Source organism: Crotalus tigris, unplaced genomic scaffold (assembly GCF_016545835.1).
Source record: "Crotalus tigris isolate CLP2741 ecotype Arizona unplaced genomic scaffold, ASM1654583v1 scf7180000018786.1720131, whole genome shotgun sequence".
Lineage (NCBI taxonomy): Eukaryota > Metazoa > Chordata > Lepidosauria > Squamata > Viperidae > Crotalus > Crotalus tigris.
In genome coordinates this window covers 229,850-251,328 of record NW_024097201.1, presented here as the reverse complement: position 1 = coordinate 251,328, position 21,479 = coordinate 229,850, and the positions used below count along the sequence as shown (strand labels likewise).

General features: G+C 36.3%; 1 protein-coding gene across 1 annotated transcript in view; it reads right to left on the bottom strand.

Moving 5' to 3' along the window:
• The window catches only part of PTPRD (protein tyrosine phosphatase receptor type D), a 478,865-nt gene extending 475,693 nt beyond the window's left edge, over nt 1–3,172 (bottom strand). Inside the window, exon 1 of the mRNA XM_039356096.1 lies at nt 3,133–3,172. The gene's annotated coding sequence lies outside the window, so the exon portion shown is untranslated. The remainder of the gene's footprint in view (nt 1–3,132) is intronic.
• Nucleotides 3,173–21,479: the final 18,307 nt, after the last annotated feature.

The following is a 21,479-nucleotide window of genomic DNA, read 5'->3' as shown; positions in this document are numbered from 1 at the left end:
ACTGGTCAGTTGGTTCATGAAATCTAATCAAGTAGCATGTGCACAATTGCAAGTTTTTTTAAAAAAACCATATCCCGTTAGGTTGACCTAAGAGAACTACAAAAGCACTGGACCCTGCGGCTTGCAAAAAAGAGATATAAGGTGTGCAGTTCAACACATAACTGTGCCACTGCATTTTGCCTGAGGTGAAGCTCCAGAGCCTATTAAAAGGTGGACCCATGTAGAGAACATTATAGAAGCCCATCCAGGAGATCAATAGGGCATGAATAATTATAGAAGAAACTCCTCATTCATCAATGCACACAACTGGCACATAACATAAAGCTACGCAAAGGCCTTTCTGGTCCCAATTGCTACCTGCTCTTTGAGCGGGAGTTCTGAGGCAGAATGTTGCTAGATTGCTCACTGGGATTGTTTGGGCCAGTGAAACCCCATGGAACACCAAAGATGGTAAATCTCCAGAAAGAGATATCTCTAAAACCCAAAGCCTTACTCAGTCTTACTAGGGTTTAGTTGAATCCCGTTGTTCCCCATCCATACCCCCACATTCTCAAGGCACTTAACTCACCAAGGGCAGAGATATATAACTGGGTGTCATCAGTTTACTGATGATACCTCAGCCCATGGTGATAGATAATTTTAACATATACAGCTTCATGTATATGTTAAAGAGGAACAGAGAAATGGCCAGGACATGGGATGGAAACAGGGTCATGCTTTTGGGTGAACTCTGGCAGGGTCAGGATGGGGTAGTGCATCTATCATTGCTCTATTTGACTTCTCAGAGGCTTTTGATATCTTCAATCATGATATCCTCCTGGGCCAATTTCAGAGAAGAGAACCAGCATAATACTGTGTTACCTCCATTCAACCCCTTACAGTTAATTGTAAGTTGCATAGACTTTTAAACTGATGCAGATTTTTGTTACATATACACAGTCCTAGAAATCTGATTAAAGGCTGAATATGAATGCCCACAAGAAAAAAATACTTAGTACTAAAATTATGTATTATAATGTTATGGCTGTTCAAATGACTGAGATAAATTGTTTGAAAATGAGTACTCTTAAGGTAATAGTTACTTTCTGTGTTTTCTATATTTCATTTCTAAATGTTTTGTTTACTATTCTTAGGAAAATACTCCATGCAGCTTATAAAAATGGCTAGAGGTTACAAAAATGTCACAGCATATTAGCTTTTAAGGCCCCAAGACCAACGTGGCAACCCAAATGGATATAATAAATTAAAGTTCATTGTTTAAAATCTTTGTAATCTATCATGTCTTTGCAAAAGTTATAAATTTATTTTCTCACACACTTTCCTTAGTTTATGATGTTCAGTGTTTAACTAATATTATGTATTTAACTAATGTTAAGATTTTGTAGTACATTCATTTATCAAAATGAGAAAGGGAACACCGGTAACTGTCTATATGGTAGAGCTGAGTAGCCTTAGATCTCAGTGCCATGTGCAACCCCAATGTTTTTAATAATCTTATTTTAATAACTTACACCCTCAAATAAGTGTTATGTTTTACCCAAACATTGTTCTATAAATTCTAAAGAAGCACAATACAAATCATCGTTATCTTTTCTGTCCCTTTGTTTAAGCTTTCTCTGTACATTTCAACATTTCCAAAAACAGAAACAAAAAAAACAAACACACTAAAAAATGCAACATGGTGCTGCCCTCCCAGTATTAAAAGTTACCCACCCCAGTTAAATAGATACTGACTAGCTTTCTCTAGCTTGTGGCATTTGTGAACTTAATTCGGTATTTGTAGATTTCATTATTTACTGCTTCAACACTCACACCATGTCAGGAGTTAAGCTTTACAGATAATTCTCTGTTCTGTTCTGACTATAAAAATACCAGTGCTGAACTGCTTAAAAAGGGGGAATTAATCAGTCAGTATATTACCACTAACCAGTTATTTTAAATGTTAAGTTCAGCTTGGAATTTGAAATTACAGTAAGTTTGCAAACATCTTTAAAATGTTGAAACCAATTTAATAGCTTCATTAAGCATGTTAGCTTCGAGGTTATTTCAAAGCATTGTAAAGCAAAACAATTGATACTGTTTGCATTTTATATTTCATCTCAACGCTCACTGCCAACAACTCAATGTACATGGCCTTATCTTTTGATTATATATTGAAAAACTTTTGACAAGTATCTTCCTATCATAAGAAGCTTTCGAATATCCTGATGCTCCACTTTCCACATCTCATACACCTTATTAATGTTGTTTCAAAATTTTTCAAATTACTGCTCCATTAGTAATTTCTACTCATTGCTTCTCTAATTCCTTCATGGAATCAACCAACCAGGATGACCAAATAAAAGCCCAGGCATGATGCTAATACCAGAATTAAAGCTATAATGTTCAGTATATCATCTCAAAGGAAAACACATGAAGTGTGTAAGAATGTGGATTGTCCTTTCCTGCACAGTACCCAGTCCAACTACACATTTTGTAAGTGATCACATTAGTGGTGAATGATTATCAGCTGGAAGTGGACCACGTATACAGTAACTGATTTTGCTATACCTAAAACTGTTCATTCCATAGAAGCTACCCTATCGGAATAATGTTTCTGTGGTCAATTATATAGTCTTGAAAAGAGGGAAACAACTATTTTTTTCTAATCTACACAGAGTATTGACTTACAATGAACATTTGTGCAAGAGAAATCCAGATGAAAACTATTACAACTTTCTGTGTAATCAAATACTATTAGTATGTAAGCAAGTATTGTTCCCTTACAATTAATCTCATTAAAACTCTTTTTCAGGGTTAACAAAAGTGGCTTCCATCATGTAAACACATGATCAAGCATGCTTCTCCTTGACACCAGTATTTACTTTCCCAATAAACTACAATAATACAGACATAGATTCTAAACTTAAACATGCACAGAAATAAAGTAAGGCATACAAATGCCTATGTTTCTTGGAGCTGATATTGTCTCATCAGACCACAGTACGTGTATAGTGGTTTCATTTCTTCAGATATAATATTATAAAGTCAATTTAAATGCGATGTGCAACACATTTTTCCCTACATCAGCTCAAAAACCAAGCAGAACATAGTTCATTTACTGTTTTTATGATACTTTTTTTTTAAACTTACTTTGGTGTTCTTGAGTTCTGCTGTTGTACTGGCCTCTCACCTAGAAAAAGCAAAGAAAAAAGAAAACATTTTAAAGAACAAGTCCTTCTTCAACATGTAACATTTTAATAATTTTAAAATGAAAGCAAGCTTTAAAAAAAATTGCCTAATGAAATTCTAAATGTTTAGACAAGTAAATGACAGATATCCCACACATGGAATAACAGATACATAAACATATCCAGCATATTACCAAAGGACTTGTCTTTTTTCAATTCTTCATTTCTGAATTATATAAAGCTGTAAGTAAGGTACTTTTGGCAGGCTCTGGTTTGCTTTTGTAATTCTGATTGATTAAAGAAAGCATCAAAAATTGTTTAGATGAGGCAGATTTCATACTATTTACCTTAATGGAAATATTCTGTATTGCTAAAATTAAGAAATCATTTTCAGGCCTCTGGAAGGAAACAGGCGCCACAATGGACAAAGAAGGCTAGAGCCAGTTTAGTGTAGTGGTTATAAGGAACAGGCTAGAAATTGGGAGACTTGAGTTCAAATCCCTCTGTAGACATGAAAGCCAAGTGGCTGGCTTTGGGTCTGTCAATCTCTCTCAGCCCAACCCACCTCACAGGGTTGTTGTTGTGGGGAAAATAAGACAAAGAACTTGAGGAAATCAGAGTCCAGCTGAAACTTTGAAAAAAATGAAACAATGGAACCAATTATCTAGAGATCTGAGAGTTCCATCCCACTCGATAATTGAAAAAGAGAATAGAGAGCTGTCTATCAAGGATTCCTTAATTTGGATTTCTGCACTGGACAGGCATTTAGACCCAATGCTGAAATCCAGCTCTCACAATCCAATTTCATGTGTTTCAGATAGTTTCCAATTTTACACAGAAAAATAATTGTCTAGCACAGTGGTTCTCAACCTTTCTAATGCCGCGACCCCATAATACAGTTCCCCATGTTGTGGTGACCCCCAATCACTTATACATCACCAGGTGCCAGGGGCGTGGCCAAAGAAAAGGGAGAAAAAATGGCGGACAGCCTTGTTTGGCGACCCCCGTGAAATGGTCGTTCGATCCCAAATGGGGTCCCGACCCACAGGTTGAGAACCACTGGTCTAGCAGTACAATCCTGATATCTATTTATTCAGAAACATAAGTTTCATTGAATTAAATGAGTTTATTGTAAATAAGTGAGTGCAGGACTATAGAACATGCTCAATTTTTGGAAAGTCAATACTTTTAAAACTCCCTGATGTACTTTTGCTGAAAGTTTCTATCTCACTCTTTTTCTCTATTTTTGATTTGATGTTACAAAAAACCCAGGTAACACCCAATGAATGACTTGTAGCAACTTTTCAAAACTATGCAGTAAATAAGGCAATCACAGCAGACTATTTGTTAGGGTTTTCTTGTTTATACACAAAACAACTTTATGGTATGAAATATAAACTCCTATTTTATTACCTCTTTTCTACTCTTATTTGAGCTACAATCTATCATTATCATCTATTCCAATTTGTATAAATCTTATGGATTTTAAAAAATCTTAACTATTTCTTAGCTCTTTGTTTTTAAATCTTCTCCTTTTCCCCAGTTTTTCAGCTCTGATAGTCAATCTCAGTCTATGTCTTTGTGAACATCCCTTTCATTGCTTTATAGAATTGTGAACAGCCTAATTTGGTTTGCAGGCTTGCTTGGATTGGCAGATGCCAGTCTAGCTCTTTCCTTCTCTTGCCTCTCAGCTCTGTGATGGAATGCAGTCTGGATTCCCAGAGGGAGGGGCCTCATTCCAGAGGAGCAAAAGACTGCGAAGTTGAGATTGTTTGAGTAGGAGGAAGAGAGTTAGAACAGTCCTCCACAGGAGTTCTCAAAGTATATGCTTAATGGTGTAAGTAGATTGCTTTAGTTGGGAAATATTTCTGTCTGTGGGTAAGGAACAATAAGGAAACTGCATAGAAGAACTTCTGTATGTCTCTCTTGGTTTTTGAACCACGACATCTCGGTCTCTTAGCAGTCTTACAGCTCCGAAAATTGAACTTCTCTCTTGCGGTCTGAAGATTACTGCTGAGGAGCTTGCCTTTGAGTTGAAGTCTTGTTTTTACCAAGTCTCTGCTGTCCTCATGGTCTAACTCTTTCCTTGACATACCCAGACCCATGCTTGCCTTTGGTTTCCTCTTTATAAAACAAACTCTTTAATTAAGGAGAAATGTCCATCCTAAGTAACACCACAACTCTGGACCTCAGGAGGGAAACAATACTTTCCAATTCCAAGATGATAACTTCTGTCTTTCACACTGTTACGATGAGAATCTGCTAGAAAAGCAGTTGATTGGAGCTTGTCCACTCCCTCATTTTCAATTCCATTTAGCAATGGCCATGCTGTTTCCTAATACTGTATATCCTTTTTCACAAACATCTTATGTTGTCATTTATTTCTTTTTCTATTGCATAAAACTGCTCAGCCACATTGTTTCCAAATTCCAAAGTAAATGATAAGTTGTTACAAAGAAATTACATAATTTGTCCTGGAAAATCAAAAACTTAATAGCAGCAAGCACTCAGAAAGAGATTTGTCTTCTTAAGTATCTTTAATTTTTGGCAACGGCTGTCCCCAGCTTTTGCCAAATTCTTTGCATATGCTAGATGTCCTGATGACCTCTTATGGGAGAAGAAGAAATGTGTATAAACCCTGAATGTCCTAGAGTTGAACTCAATCTGTGCCTTCATAGTTTTGCTTTATTAGTAGCAACGTATAAGTACCTTGCTATTCTTCATAGTCTAATTTATAGCTCTGAGATTTCCTGGTTGATTCCCATCCAAGTACTAATCAGATCTGATTAGCTACCTAATCAACTACCTGTTTTTAAGATTAGTCAAAATCAGCTATGAAGCTTAGGTATATTTGGCTTTTCAGATATTATTATTATTATCTTTTATTCATTAAACAAGAACCTCAGTCAACTGAACATTCAAATTGGCTGGCGCTGGTGGTTGACACAGGTTGCTACCAGCATCCGTTGTTGTTGTTGTTGTTGTTGTTGTTGTTGTTATTATTATTATGTTGGAAGGGACCTTGGAGGTTATCTAGTCGAACCCCCTGCTCAGGCAGGAAACCCTACACCATTTCGGACAAATGGCTGTCCAGTTTCTGAGCACAATAGACAATAAGAGGCTGAATCCATGTTGAATATCTCCCCATTCTAATGGTTCAGGTCTTGATGTTACTATAGGGTGCAACGGTGCTGAATTTGTTTCAATCTCCTCTTATCAAATAACACATTGACCTAATATCATCCTTTTTTTCAGTTTCAAGTTTTTTATTAATTTTACAATATTACATTTACATATTTGAAAAGTAGCGTGGCGGCTGAGCACAGTAATTCCGTTACATTTGAATATCAGCAGTACAAATCTCAAATTATTACAACAAACTAATTCCCTCTCTTCCCCCCATGATATCTACTGTCATGTTCAAACCAATACAGTTCTTATTCTATTAATCAAACAAAAAATACCTTTCTAATATTCATCAATAATCTTCAGTCTATACATATTTTAATTAATTTGACATTCCACCTTTTAGACAATAACCTAGTAAGTTTTTCTTAACTTTAATTTGCCATTGATATTTAAGTTTAACGTTTAATCTTTGTCATTTCCAGGTTTTAAATGATCCCAATTTCTAAGTCTCCTATCTCACATTTGGAGCTCATTTTTTTTTTTCTTCCTTTCACTTCCTTCCTTTCCAGAAAGAGAAAAAAAAAAAAAAAATAAACCACCAACATTTATACCACAAACCCATATACAAATTTAATTATTAGTACTTATACTTTTAAGTTTTACTTAGCTGACCTAATATCATCCTAATGGGCTTCTCAAAGGCAAAGAATTCTCTTTTAAAGTATACCTCTGGAAATGTATAGTTTTAGCATGGAAAAGTCTTCCCCAAAGACATTCATCATTCATGAGACACTGATGTTTAGATGCTTCTGTATTAATTATTTAAGGGACAGATTGAATGAGGACGTTCAGTTTCTTTACAGAGGCTGAATGAAGCTATCCTATTCTGCTCAGTGATTATTCCTAACTCCCTGTTAACTCTTTATGTAATAAAGATGAGTCCTGTTGTTGTTGTATTTCATCTTGGGTTGCTTTAATCTCCTTTCCTTTTTCTTGCACTCTCCAAGGTATATTCCTTTTGTCAGAGCTGAAATAGGCTTCAAGTGTTATAATGAAAGAGATACTTCGAACACAACGGAGTCTTTTAATTATTGCATGTCGTAGTCAAAGCAGGCATTCTTCCAAAGACAGTGGGAAAGGTACCTTGGCTGCCTTTGGGACTATTTGCAAACTATTTTTACTTGTAAAAAAATGTCTATATTAAGTCACTATTGAAAATAAACAAAACCATTAATTGCAGATCAAATTACAGAAGGGGGGAAGGCTCGGCATACCATTTCTTTTTTAAAAAAAATACAAAAATGAATGAAACATAACTGCGCTTTCATTTGTAATTTACCATACCTATGTTCTCACGATAGAGTAAACATTTGTAGTACTTCAGTGGTCCACAAATCTTACAAGAGATAGATTTATTGATTCAGTAGTTCTAGGCTGCCAGCTTCTATAATAAAGATATAGAATCGCAGCCAGCCTAAATTTAGGTATTTGATGAAATACGTGTAATAAGGCTTTTCAAAGCAAAAACAGATGGATTAGCTATGAAAGGAGACAATTCCAAAATCCATATTACAGCCACAGTTCTGTTGGGCCCACGGGAAATTTATAAAATGTTTTTCTCCTTTGCACCCCTCCTTCCTTGCTCTTCACTGCAACATGCATTATCATACACCATCCTTTGGCTGATCTTGTTGGCAACATGGGAAAAGCATTGGAGGATCACATCTCTTTGGAACATCTGGCCCTGGTTTCACACTTTGCTCAGAGGTAAACGTTACATGGGAGATGAGGGCCGGCGACTGCTCATCAGTCATGGAAGCTCATGCCTGCAAATCTAGTGCTGACTGACACATTATTTCCTCTGTGCAATCTATTTTCTGGCTTGATAAGCTTATGGAACTGCATAAATTCTCCCTCTCAGCTTGTTCTGTAATCTCTGAACACATTGTCTTCCTGTTCTTTCCTTCAACCAGCAAGTTCCAGCTGTTGGGTTCTGGAAATAATTTTATTTCTATTAGTGGGGGGGGAGGAAAGATTGATGCTCAGGAAGCTGTGAAAACTGCAAGATGTTGTGGCTGCACAGGATTGTTTTGAGTGTGAGGCATTTGGACTAAGGTAACAGGAAGGATAGGACTTCCATCAATCTGCATGCAGACCAACTCCCCTGTTCGCCGAGAAGAGATGAAATTGGTTATGTACACCGTCTGTAAAGCTAATACAGTTTTGACTGTTATGCTTATGTCAAACAGGAATCCTGCTGAGAACCTCAAATAACCAGAATGAAAATAAAAATATTTTATTCTGAATGTATTTGGCCATATTAGTACCATCACACCATATTAAGGTTATTATTTCCTTCAAAGTAAAAGAACCAAATCAAATTGCAGGCAGGTTTTCAAACTTTCTGCCCACAATTATTTTAACTGTTCTCTTCTTTTTTATAAAATGAAAAAAGTACCTATTGTTTTTAACCATTTTGGCCGCTTGCTTTAAATGTATGAATATAAATTCACATTAAAGAGATAAGTTAGCTGCTAATAATAATTTCACATATGTTCTTTATTTAACAAAGGTGAATATAACTTTTGATAGATCTGTACGCTATTGTGTTTTCTGAGTTAGGAACTTTGCACAAAACTCCGAGGAAAGTGTGGATAAATTATCACTGCAATCTAGATTCAGAAATATAGGGACCAATGTATTTCCCATGACAGATAGCTCAGGTTACGTGGAAAGACAAGTCTTTGTTGTAATACTGATCCCATTTTACCAGCTAAAATCCAGACTTTCTTTCTCTCATTCTTTCTCCAAGGATACAGAATGCATTCGTGTTTCTACCCTTGACCCAATAAGCCATTCTTTAAAGATTGGAAAAATATCCCAGGCAGCTCCAGACAGCCAAGGAAATCAATGTTCTTGGAGACCAGGCTTCCCTAATCATGCAATATGAATTAACCAATGCTCCCAGAAAAACCTCATCCTTTTTTTTATTAGAAGCAGAAGTAATGGCATATGAATGCCAAGGCTCAGATCATGCCATGTTACCCCAGTCTGTTTCCCCCAAAGCCTCTTTCCCCCCTAATTTGTAAGCCCCCCAGGCAGTCCAACACACGGTCCTAAGATAACCTAGGCTGCTTACATTGTACAGATGAATGAGTTGTTGAAACTGAGTGTCCTAGACCCAGCACTCTGCACTTGTTAAATTTTGAATTTCCATATACTCTGCATATACCCTGAGCAACTGGGATGTAAATTACTTCTCTGGAATGACAAATATTTTTTTGTTTACTTACACATGCTAACCCTCTAACTCCCAATTCTCAGTTGATGTTCGATCTCATATAATACACTCCCATTCGGTGGGATTACTTGAGAGCAGACTATTTTCAGACGGCATCCCAGGATATTTATTTTCAGAGATGTAATTAAAAGATGTGCCCACATAGGACATTTCTTTATCAAGTGTCATGCGTGAATAGTTTAGATAGGAAATGTAAATGAGAACTGTACCGGAATCCCCTTGTGAATGGAGCTCTGGAATATGTGTACTATTTTACTTCTGAGGTCACCGCATACCAGAAGTAAGTGCTGACCTAATTTTTGCTATTCCCAGAGATAATGTTTCCTCAGAGAGCAGCTAAAAAATAGGGCAATCCTTTTGACATGTATTATAGGCCTACAAGGGCAAAAGTAAAAAAAAAAAAAAAAAAAAAAAGCTTAATAGCTATTTAGTTCTCTTTCTTCCTCACATAATTTGAAAATAAAGAATTATTTAAATACAGTACTATTGTTCACAGTATGCAATACTGTGCAATGCTTACACAACTATGTTGAATTTCTAGCTGATGGCAATTTGATGGCTATAATTAAGTGGGGCTTTTGTGTAAATATGAGCTCACCGTGATTCACTTCTTGCATTCCTTCCATCTATTACAGATCTGCTCTTTCCTTCCAAAGGTTCTCGCAGAATTCAGTGGTTTTATCAGAATGTCTATTTCACCATTTAGTCTTTTTAAAATTATTATTTCTTATTTTCAAATACAAAAACATCACAACCATAACCGATAGCTATTTCTTTCAAGGTGTATTTCTCATTTCAGTTTTATGAATTGTGAGGCATGATGATTTAATTCTCAGCTCATTTAGTAATCAATAAGTATGGTGTTACTTTCTACCTTGAACATGGCAGATAATAGTAATGCCAGCTTATTTTATTATTAGTGGAACTGGTTTACATGTTACTCTTATTTGTAGAGCAAGTAAGTAAATAAATAGTTTACTGAATAAATTTTCAGGTCATTTCAATTGTTTGTGTATATTCATTAAAATTTTGATTACCTGCATTACAATCTCCACACTTACTTACAAAAATCTCTTTTGAGAAATACAAACATACGCATACACACATGCTCATACTGCATTAATAAAAGATATAATTCAACTTCCACAGGTTTCTTACAGGAGAAGAGATCTCTGTAATGGTCTGGAATTTGGACTAGATGATTTTTAGTCTTTGCAATCAAGATGTTTTATGATTCGATAATAATTATGTGAGGTTTGGTGCTAATCTGATCTGCTTTACTTTATGCTTTGGAGGACATATTTCTACTCCAGAAGATCTGAAATGTACATAAATGTATTGGTACACTTAGCAGCAGAGTTTGAAGTAGATAAGTAATTTATTTTTAATGGTGATATATAAATACACCCACCCACCCACCCATCCACATACACACACACACACACACACACACACACACACACGGGGGGGGGGAGAGAGAGAGAGAGAGAGAGAGAGAGAGAGAGAGAGAGAGAGAGAGAGAGAGAGAGAGTCAGTCTTCAAGGTTTTTGGCTTCCTTACTACACTTCACAGCAACACATCCCCCATGCTTAGCCACATAAAGCTTTTCACAGGTCTGCACATCTCAGTGGGGTTTTTTGGAATAACCATGAGGCCACGTGGCTACTACACAGTCACCAGATTATTTCAAGAAGTGCTGAAGAGAAAACTCAACCTTAGAGAATGTTTCTGTTTCATATTTACTGTGAAAAAAAAAATCAAAATAAAATGTAAGAGTCCCATATGAACTGAGATTGGGCCCTTGTGGCGAAGTTGTCATTGAAACCACAGCTCAGATCCTGTTATGTTATACCCTCTACAAAGATTTGAGGACTTGTTTTATAATTCCTCATCTGATAAAAAAAATCAGGAAAATTCAGATCTGTACAACTGTGATTATCGGATCAGTGTGATATAATGTCCTTTAACATATCTAAATTCTGTGATACCAAGATTTGTGGACTTCAACTCCCAGAATTCCCCCACTCAGCATGGCTGGTGGGGGAAATCTGGGAGTTGAAGTTCATAGGTCTTAAAATTGCCAAGTTTGGACATTCTTGTGCTACACTGCCTATATTTACGCTGGCTTTGGCCGCCCATCAATGATCTCACCATTAATTTACTATTATGCCTTGTTCTCTTTTGTTCATTTTATTTTAATGTTTTACATTTTAATTTTGGTCTGTGACCATAAGAAAAGATTGACTGATTGATTTATGAGTTCAGCTACAAGATGATCCTTAGGATCAGGTAGCCTGGGCAGGAGTTAAAGTCCACTGATGCTTTCTCAAGGACAGGATTGGCCAACATAGTTCTCTATCTGTATCCAGGTGACCAGGAAAGCAATTTTGCCTGTATTTTCCTGCTGCACTTTTTTTTTTTTTTTTTTTATTGAAATTTTTCAAAAGTTTTACAAATAAGAATCCACCCCCCCCTCCCCAACCACCCCACCCCCCCCCCGACTTCCCAGAACTGAATATAGGATTATTTAACAAATATTTTAAAAATAACATTTGCAATTTATAAAATAATTAATAATAATAATAAAAATCACAGTAATAATATATATAATAATAATATACATAACATAAACTTTAAAATAAATAATATATACTAAAAAAGAAAAAAAAGAAATAAGAAAAGAAGAGAGAGAGAGAAAGAAGAAAGAAGAAAGTAGACGAAGAATAAAGCATATATATATATAAAAAAAAAAAAATATATGAATAATAATACGTAAAACCTGCTGCACTTTAAAAGTAGTGTTTCCTCACCTGTTCTGGGCCACACATACTGTCTCCTTTACTTGCTTGCTTCATTTCTTGTATGCAAACACCTCTACCTCAATTAGTTATTGTGCACTGTTTTTTCCTGTCACCAATTGTTGCCATTTGCTTCTCTTAAAAACGATGCAAGAGTAAAACAATGCATGGGGGGGGGCTGTTTTGTTTTTTGTGGATCTCTTTTTACATATTAATTGATGGAATATTAAAATAATTTACCTCCTTGGTGGTTATTGTGGTTGTGGAGCTGGTGAAATTTGACACGAGTTCTGCCACTTTCCTGGAGTAGCCCAAGTGTTTCCTTCCCTCCTTCCTTCCTTCCTTCCTTCCTTCCTTCCTTCCTTCCTTCCTTCCTTCCTTCCTTCCTTCCTTCCTTCCTTCCTTCCTTCCCTTCCCTTCCCTTCCCTTCCCTTCCCTTCCCTTTCCTTTCTCCATTCTTCCCTCTCTCTTTTCCTTCCTCCCTTCTCTCAAAGAAGAATCCACAAATCCCTTACTGAAATAAACCTGAATCAGCGAGAACATCAGGACATCAGGCTGGTCAAAGGAAGCAAAATGATTTCATTTCGAGCTGCACACACAGGAGACAAACAGCTTAAAACTGTAGCATGGATATCTTATACCTTACGCATGTTCAAATGCAATCCATAGATATTCTGGGGAACACTAATGTAAATCTGACTTCTAATATTTAGCCTGCTATGGATCCAGTGGGAAAAAAAGAAAAAAAGAAAAGAAACCTCAAACCCAATTCCCAAGAAGCCACTTGCAGATCTTTCCCAGCCTAGAATATCAGTTATATATTGCTAGATAAAATAAATGTAAAAGTTCAGATTCTCAGAAATTGCAGCCTTGAGGATATAATTCCACAAAGAAAGCAATGACTATGGCAAATTTAGCTATTTTATAGAAATGTATTAAGAATGCAGTAATATAATTTTCAATTGCCATGTTTACATTTACTGTACTGAAGAATGTAGCATCAATGAGCTGCATCAGATGTTGCTTGATCTATTCTGTCCTAATCACATAGCTGCTCTCTCTGGAAGAATTCTAGGCAATTAAACTGACTCTATGTCTTAATGATTACAACCCTCCTGTAATTGCTAAAAAAAAAATACCCAACACATCAATTTTCATTGATAAAAACGGGACCAGAATTTCCATGACAATGAAGGGGATGGAGTTCTAAACAAAGAAACAGAGACAAGACAAAAAGCATAATCATGTTACCAAACAATTCTATTCTTTTAATGATGTGCAGTGGGAGTAAAAATAGCAGCATATCTACTGCATGATAGCACTGCAATAAAGAGAATCTTTTCTAAGGGGTCATTTTAATATGAAGAAACAATAAGGGCTAAAGATTATATCTAAAGTCTTGTTTAGAGGTTGTACATACCATGAATTTTTAGGGCACAGAAAAAGACATTGTTGCTTCTACACAGTCTGTCAAAGTATGTTGTATTCATCAAGACATTTTCTGATTTTGATCACATATGGGTTCCAATGTTGTAGATTAATATGTAGATTATTTTTTATAACCAGTGAAAGCTAACAAAAAGCACAGGAAAACTATTACAACCAAATCAAGAGCAAAAATCTACGATACTGAGGTTTTAAAGCCATTAGTATCTGACATATGAATATAAGATTTTCCAGAATATCAACAATCCACAAGACTCAAACTTGCCTTGGGGTGATACAGTTAGTCCTCGACTTATGACCAGAATTAAGCCCCAAATTTCTGTTGTTAAGTGAGAAATTTGTTAAGTGAGTTTTGCCCCATTTTACAACTTTTCTTGCCACGTTTGTTAACTGAATCACTGCAGTTGTTAAATTAGTAACACGGTTGTTAAGGGAACCTGCTTTCCCCGTTGACTTTGCTTGCCAGAAGATGGTAAAAGGTGTTCACTTGACCCCAGGACGCTACAACTGTCAGCATCCTGTCAGCATCCTGTGAGTCAGCCGTCAAGCATCTAAATTTTGATCACTATGGGGTGATTAAAATTAAATTAAATTAAAATTAAATGGTGGTCATTAAGTTCTTTTTTAAGTGCCATTCAGACGGTCACTAAATGAACTTCCTATATTTCATTCTCTGGGCTCATAGAAGACAAAATTGTCACTCCAGTCCTCTTTTCCAGGTTGCCAGAAAACGAAAATTTTGAGTTTACTCTTGTTTGCTTTCCTACCAACTCAATGGTAGAGATGAGGCAAATTCAGGTAAACAATTCTTGTGATTTATAAAAATGCACCGTCAGACCCTCAAACACCTGTCCCTGTGCTCTGAAGGACTTTACGGGTCAAAACCAGCTCCTTGAATTGGACCCAGAAGCAGACTAGCAACAAATGCAGCTCAAGGAGCAGAGAGGTAATATGTACTATTCAAGAAGCACACATAGCTACCTGTACAACTACATTTTTGCACCAGCTGAAGCTTCGGAATACTCTTCAAGGACAGCCCCTGTAGTGCGCTTTATAGCAATCCAACCAGGATCTGACTATGGCAGGATGACTGTGAGCAGAATCCTCTGATCCATGATCTTTTTCTCAAATGGTTCATTCCTTTTTATTCACATAAATCATATAGTAGTTGTGATCAAATGATTAAAGTTTTGTTTTATCAGTCCAAAACACTTTTTGGAAATCATTTCAGGTTGTTCTTTTGCATGCTTCATAAGTAGTAACTACAAGGAACTACCAATTCAGACAAACAACCTAAGTGGAAACATAATCTAATCAAGGAACCACTAAGCACACTCCCACCACACTGACAGGGCAAGCCATTCATCTATAAACAGAGAGCAAATCACGTTCTAGCTGTCAACTCTACAACGAACCTAGCTGAAGCCATCTTGTTTGTTCGAGGTTGCCACCAGAATGGGAGGGTGGAAATGGAGGTTTTCTGATAGTTTAAACAATTCTCTATCCCGTGGGAACCAAGGTCATTTAAACGGTCAGATTGGGGGGTTGGGTGTTTTATTAGAAAGCCCACCAAACTATTCTGTTGGGAAACATAGTGGATTGCATAGTTTTGAAGTGGGAAGTTTAACTTTGTAACAGTGTAACTCTTTGGAGGGAATTTCAGACTTGGTTTCACTTTTGATCGTGCCAATACTTTGTAACTAATAAACATGTTTTTTGAGGAAACCTCTAGCCTCTGAGTTCTGATTTATTTGGTCTCTTCTATCGGAACCTTGACACTAGTGCTGATGACACTAGTTGAGTAATAAAATGTTTGCAAGAAAACAACCAAGCTCGGACAGCATAAAGGACCTCACAGTTCAATCCTGAGCTACAAATATTCTCTTCTATTAGTTTTTTTAAGTTTGTAAGCAATTGCAAGTAAATAATAAGTATGCTTTGAAATTAGATGTCATGATTAAATTTGCTACTGTATATTCTAATATGCAGAGACCGTGTCTTCTGTTCACTTGCTTATTATTAGTACATCTAAAAAATGCAATGGAATTAAGCAGAAAATCATTACGGACACCATACGGGTGATAACAGTTGATTTAGTGACCATTCACAGTAGTGAAAAAATGACTTATGACTGTTTTTCACACTTACAACCATTGCAGCATCTCCATGATCACCTGATCAGAATTCAGATGCTTGGCAACTGACTCATCTTTATGACGCAGTGTCCTAGTGTCATGTGATTACCTTTGCAACCTTCTGACAAGCAAAATCAACAGGGAAGCCAGATTCACTTAACAACTGGTAACTAACAAGGTGCAGTGATTCACTTAACAACTGTGGCAAGGAAGGCCGCAAAATGGGGCAAAACTCACCAAAGAAATGTTTTACTTAACAATAGAAATTTTCAGCTCAGTTGTGGTTGTAAATCGAGGACTACCTGCAAATCCTTTTCTAACCAATATTGTTTTGCACCAGTATAAGGAGGGATGGAGAGAGGTGATATGTAACGTATCAGTACTGGATATGTTTAGGGAAGGGAAAACTTGGGATATGAGATAAATCTTCCAAATACCCTAGGAAATATCATATGGAAGAATCCCATTTGGCAACAATGAAATAATGCTCTTAAAATATAGGAGGGAGGATTTCAGGTGAAGTTAGGAAAAGCGTCTTCATGATAACATCATTTCTCCAAGGAGACTAAAGTCACCTTTAAGCAAAGACTACTCTGACGTTTGTTAGGCATGTTTTTATTTTGAATTCCTGTACTGAACAGGGAATTCAACTTAGTGACCTATATGATTCTTCCTTTTTTTTATTTTATGCCATAAATATTTCAGTTTGTAAGCTGGGATAACTTAGTAAGAATGCATAATAGTAACTGTCTGAAAAATGAACTCAACAGGATTTAGGGTAATAATAATGTGCTAATCTTTTAGGGAAAAATATTTCTTATTAAAACATTTAACTTGTGACATTGATAATGTTCATCACAGCCAGATGAGGAAAGTAATAAAACACTAATGACTTTATTGTGCAAACAGTAAAAGGGAAATGGCAGCTTTCCTTTTAAAAAACTATAGCAAGAGGACATTTTAGAGAACAATAATAGTGAGCTAAGTATTTATAAGCAATCACTGCTAATACATTTCATAAAGGGGAAGCTTGCAGATCTAGTTATGTTGCTACTTCATTTAAATTTGACAAAAAGGTGTGTTGGTGCGTATATTGTATGTATGTAACATATGTATGTGTACACACACACACACACAGTATCTTTGCTTCAGCCTTCTGTTTTAATTTGTGTGTGTGTGTGTGTGTGTGTGTGTGTGTGTGTGTGTATGTATGGTGAGTTATTTCACCAAGTGAATATTGTAATCAATTTAGTTTTTTAAATTACTTTTTGTTCACTTTGAGGGAGGATAGTTGCTTTGCACAGATTAGCACTTGCACTTTAATGCTCAAGCCAAGGACATGGTTAAAGCACTGCAGTTCACTGAGATCACCAACAGTTTTGACATTTAGCATTTGTTCTTTGTAATTGCCCATTTGCTTGTCACACTGAAAGATGCAAGCATAAAAGGTGCTACACTTTTCACCTCCATGCTTTCACATGACAAAAGCAGTTCCCTGTTTTGCTCTTAATTTCCATTTTTAAATCATAGGATTTAACACTAGAAATTCCTTACTGCGATGAAACTGAGATACTTTCTGTTCAGGACAAAGTTATCCTTGCTTCTTGGTAGACTTCACAAATGAGTGGCTTATTTCGGAACAGGTGTTAGAAGCAAAAAAAAAAAAAAAGAAAAAAGAGCAGAACAGGCTTACTTTGGTCAGCAATTCAACACAATTTCCCCCTTCCAATTCAGTCCTGATTTCATATTTGCAATTTTGCAAATGATTTTTAAAATACTGAACTGTGCCACAAAATTAGGAAACATTAGTATTCATATCTAATGACGGTAGAATTCATGTACAGGTTTAGGAAATGTGAACTTGTCACATCGTGAACTGAAATAATTGCTCTATAGGCCCTAACTGACACAGATTAAACCAACTGTTTGATGGGACTATTTACTACGCTCACACGAACAGTCTACCATCAACCCCTCACACAAATGAAGTTGTACATTATTTTCTTTTGGTTGACAGCACAAATATTCACTGATATAGTGAATATTTAAATGTCTAGTAAAAAAATAAAAAAAGAACTTTGTTGTTGCTGTTCTCTAAACTTGGTTTGAAGTTAAAGAAATTTCCATTACTAACTAACATCATGGTTGCAAGAGTGCAGAAGAAATGCAGTTCATTGTTTGGAAGGGCTCATATGTTATTCTGTATTGCCTGTTCTGAGCTTCTCTCAAAATCTTGTTTTAATAATGGTTCCCTAGGAGTACAATGACACGTTTTCTCCCTCAAATTAAGCTCAGAAAACTCAGACAATGCAACACATCAAAACCAAGCTACAGATGTTTATCACCCTCACAGAAAGGGCAGATTTCACAGTCCATACATAGACAATCTACCTACAAACTATTTGAATTCAGAATGTCTTGCATTTTTGTCATCAGCTGCCAAATCTGCAACTGACATGATGCAGGTTCACTAACCTGAAAGACAGATCAGAAGAGCAGATCAAAGCCCTTTCAGTGGAACATCCTGCCTGCAAGATAACTTTGTATCTACTCTTCTGATCTATCTTTGAAAATATGGATTCATCCATATTTTTTTTCTAACCCAGGAGAACAACAAGCTGTATTACAAAATACAGCAAAAAGCACAGTTTCCAGAGAAGCCTCTAATAACTCCGTAGAGGCATGGAATAAGAGGACCATTTTGAGAACTCCTGATTTAATCATGCAAGTGAAGATTCATTCATAAGCCATATTTTCAAAGTATCTTTTCAAAGTATTTAGGTCACTGGCATATGTAATATCTGTAAGTGCTTATTCATTACTAAAAAAGACTTTAAAAGCTCTGTAAATGTTAACCAGGCTATTTGGAATTAGGTAATATCAAAGCAAGTCTCAGGAATGCTTTTAGGAAAGCCATTATGGGCATTACCCCCTCAGCCCACCAAAGAAGCCACTGTATTTTGTGTTGTTGGAATGAGGTGTACCACTAATGTCTCCTTCTCCAAGTGATGGCAGTGAGAAACAGCTTATGACAAGCTTAGGATGTACCAAAAAAAAAACAAAGGCCACCAGGCTGTTCGGCCTTGTGCATAGTCTCTCCACTATAAAAGGCATCCAAAATGTTGACAGGGAATCTACAGAAGGCTGGAAATTTTATAGCTTCATTTTCCCCAGGCCTAGTAAGCTGTAGGACAGTGGTTCTCAACCTTTTTAATGCCACAACCCCCAACTGGTCATAAGTCAAGGACTACTCAACCAGTCCTAAGTCGAGGACTACTCAACTGGTGCAGCACCGTTTGCAGAATGGGACTTTTGGCGGGCAGAGACAGCCTGGACAATAACTATTGGCTTTTGAAAGACAATAGAATTAGACTCTATTCAAGAGAGTCTATTCTATTGGCTTTCAGAAGCCAATAGAATAAAAGGGAGTAGCACAGCTAAGGAAAAGGGGAAAAAAATGGCAGACTGTGTTGTTTTTTGACCCCCGTGAAATGGTCATTCGACCACAAATGGGGTCCCGACCCACAGGTTGAGAACCACTGCTGTAGGAGGATCTACCTGTCAGGAAATCTGAAGCTGAGATCAAGGTGACACAGGGCAGTGTTTTGGAAAGACTATTCCAATGGATTTAGAGCACCCACTGATATTGTCACTTGAGATGGGAACCTTCTTGAATATGATCCTGATAACCAAAGTCATCATGCAAATAAGTTGTTTATTAATAAACTGATTCAACTTCTACAGACAAGTGAAATAGTTCTAAAATGCTATTTATACATCAGGCTGTACTGTCTTGGTACTTTTCTGGATTAGAGAAGGACATAGTTGTCACGTGCTGCATACTGGACAGGAGGATTACCTTTTTAAAAAGTAGACATAGCTTCCATGGACAGAATTAATCAGGCACCAAGTCTCACTTCACTGAAACTATAAAGTTGCTGTGACATCTCCCACTGAGATCAAACCCTGCTGTTCTTGCAGTTGGAGTTCATTAGCTGTGGTTAAAGCAACATTAAAAGGGTCTGGAAGTAGTAAAGACAAAAGGAGCTTTCTGTATTCCATTTTTCTGGATTGAGTTTAGCACAAGCATATTGGGAAAGGATTAGTTTCACAAATGGATTTCTTCTGTGTCTCAAACTGGCAGGATTGAATGCATCTTTGGAGAATTTAATCAGAAAGGAGAGCTGGCTGTGCTTCGATCAACGTCATAGAGTTTGGTCTTCTTGCCAAAGATTCAACATACTGAAATTAGAGCTTCAGACCATTCTGTTGAGAAGGAGATTTATAAACCCAATATTTTCAACTTCTCAACATCCAGGAACAGCATTCCTACAAAAAGTCTTCATGAAAAGCTATTTATGAGTGCCTAAGTTAGTGACCACTATTGTTTTTTTCTCCCAGTAATAATAGTAGATTAGTATTCATGAGATATTTTGGGGAGCAAATGAGTGCAAGCTGCTTATAAAACTACCAAGTCTTAACTGATGGCAAGAAATAAAAAAACATAAAAGTCTCTTTTCAGTAAGTTTTCTATCCTTCCAAAACATGTGGCTACTTTTCCGTGAAAGTTTTTCTTTCTGAAAATCATCTTATTAAAGAAAGTTATTTGATGGTACTTGGCCTCCACTTGTTTTTTTATGAAATTTGTTGTTTTGTCAAGTGTCAGGACAATGATCTGGTGCTCAAGCAATTTGTTCTTTTGGATCCAGAAGCAATAAGCACACCAGTGAATAAAGAGATTTAAAGCTTTATTTTAACTCAAGCAAACAGATTTAAAAGCATAACATAAAAAGCATAGAAACCAAGCAAGATAATACCCAAATCTTTTACAGCTGGGTACTCTTTAATAACAACAGCAGAGATACCGTAAGATATCTAAACTTCTAGACTTTTCTTAATACGGAGAAATCAAAATATATAATTAAACTCCTCAAATATAAGTCTTCTGCATTGCCACTACATTTGTTTCCATGTCCCCCCTCAAATTTAAATATATGTCACCTGCACTTTCACTATCTATGTGTCTTCAGTTATATGTTCATCAGTTCTGGGTGTAGTTCTGTTAGATATTTGTAGTTAATACAAGTTGCTTTTTTCATTTATTAAAAAATGCCTAATTAAAAAGTATTCTGTTAATTGTTTGGCTTTTGTTGCATACCACACATGTGTAGTGGCAACATGACTAGAGATAAAAAAAACACATAAGTCTTTGTTTTCTGGAAATTTGTTAACTTTATATTAATGCTTAATTACAGATGCCATGATTCCAAAATTTTTATATTCCCTGCTAGAAATCTTGATTTTAAACTCTTGTGGTTACTCTGGATCTTCATTGAAAGTAATGGCTTAATAATATGTCGCTGCTTTTGCCAACTTTCTGGGCATAGGCAGGCTGAACTTTTTGGCAGATATCATCCCAACACTTCTAGAAAATATCAAGTGGAGAAGACTAATACATAGTAAAAAAAAAAACCTTGAGATCTCTCTTCTTATTAAGATA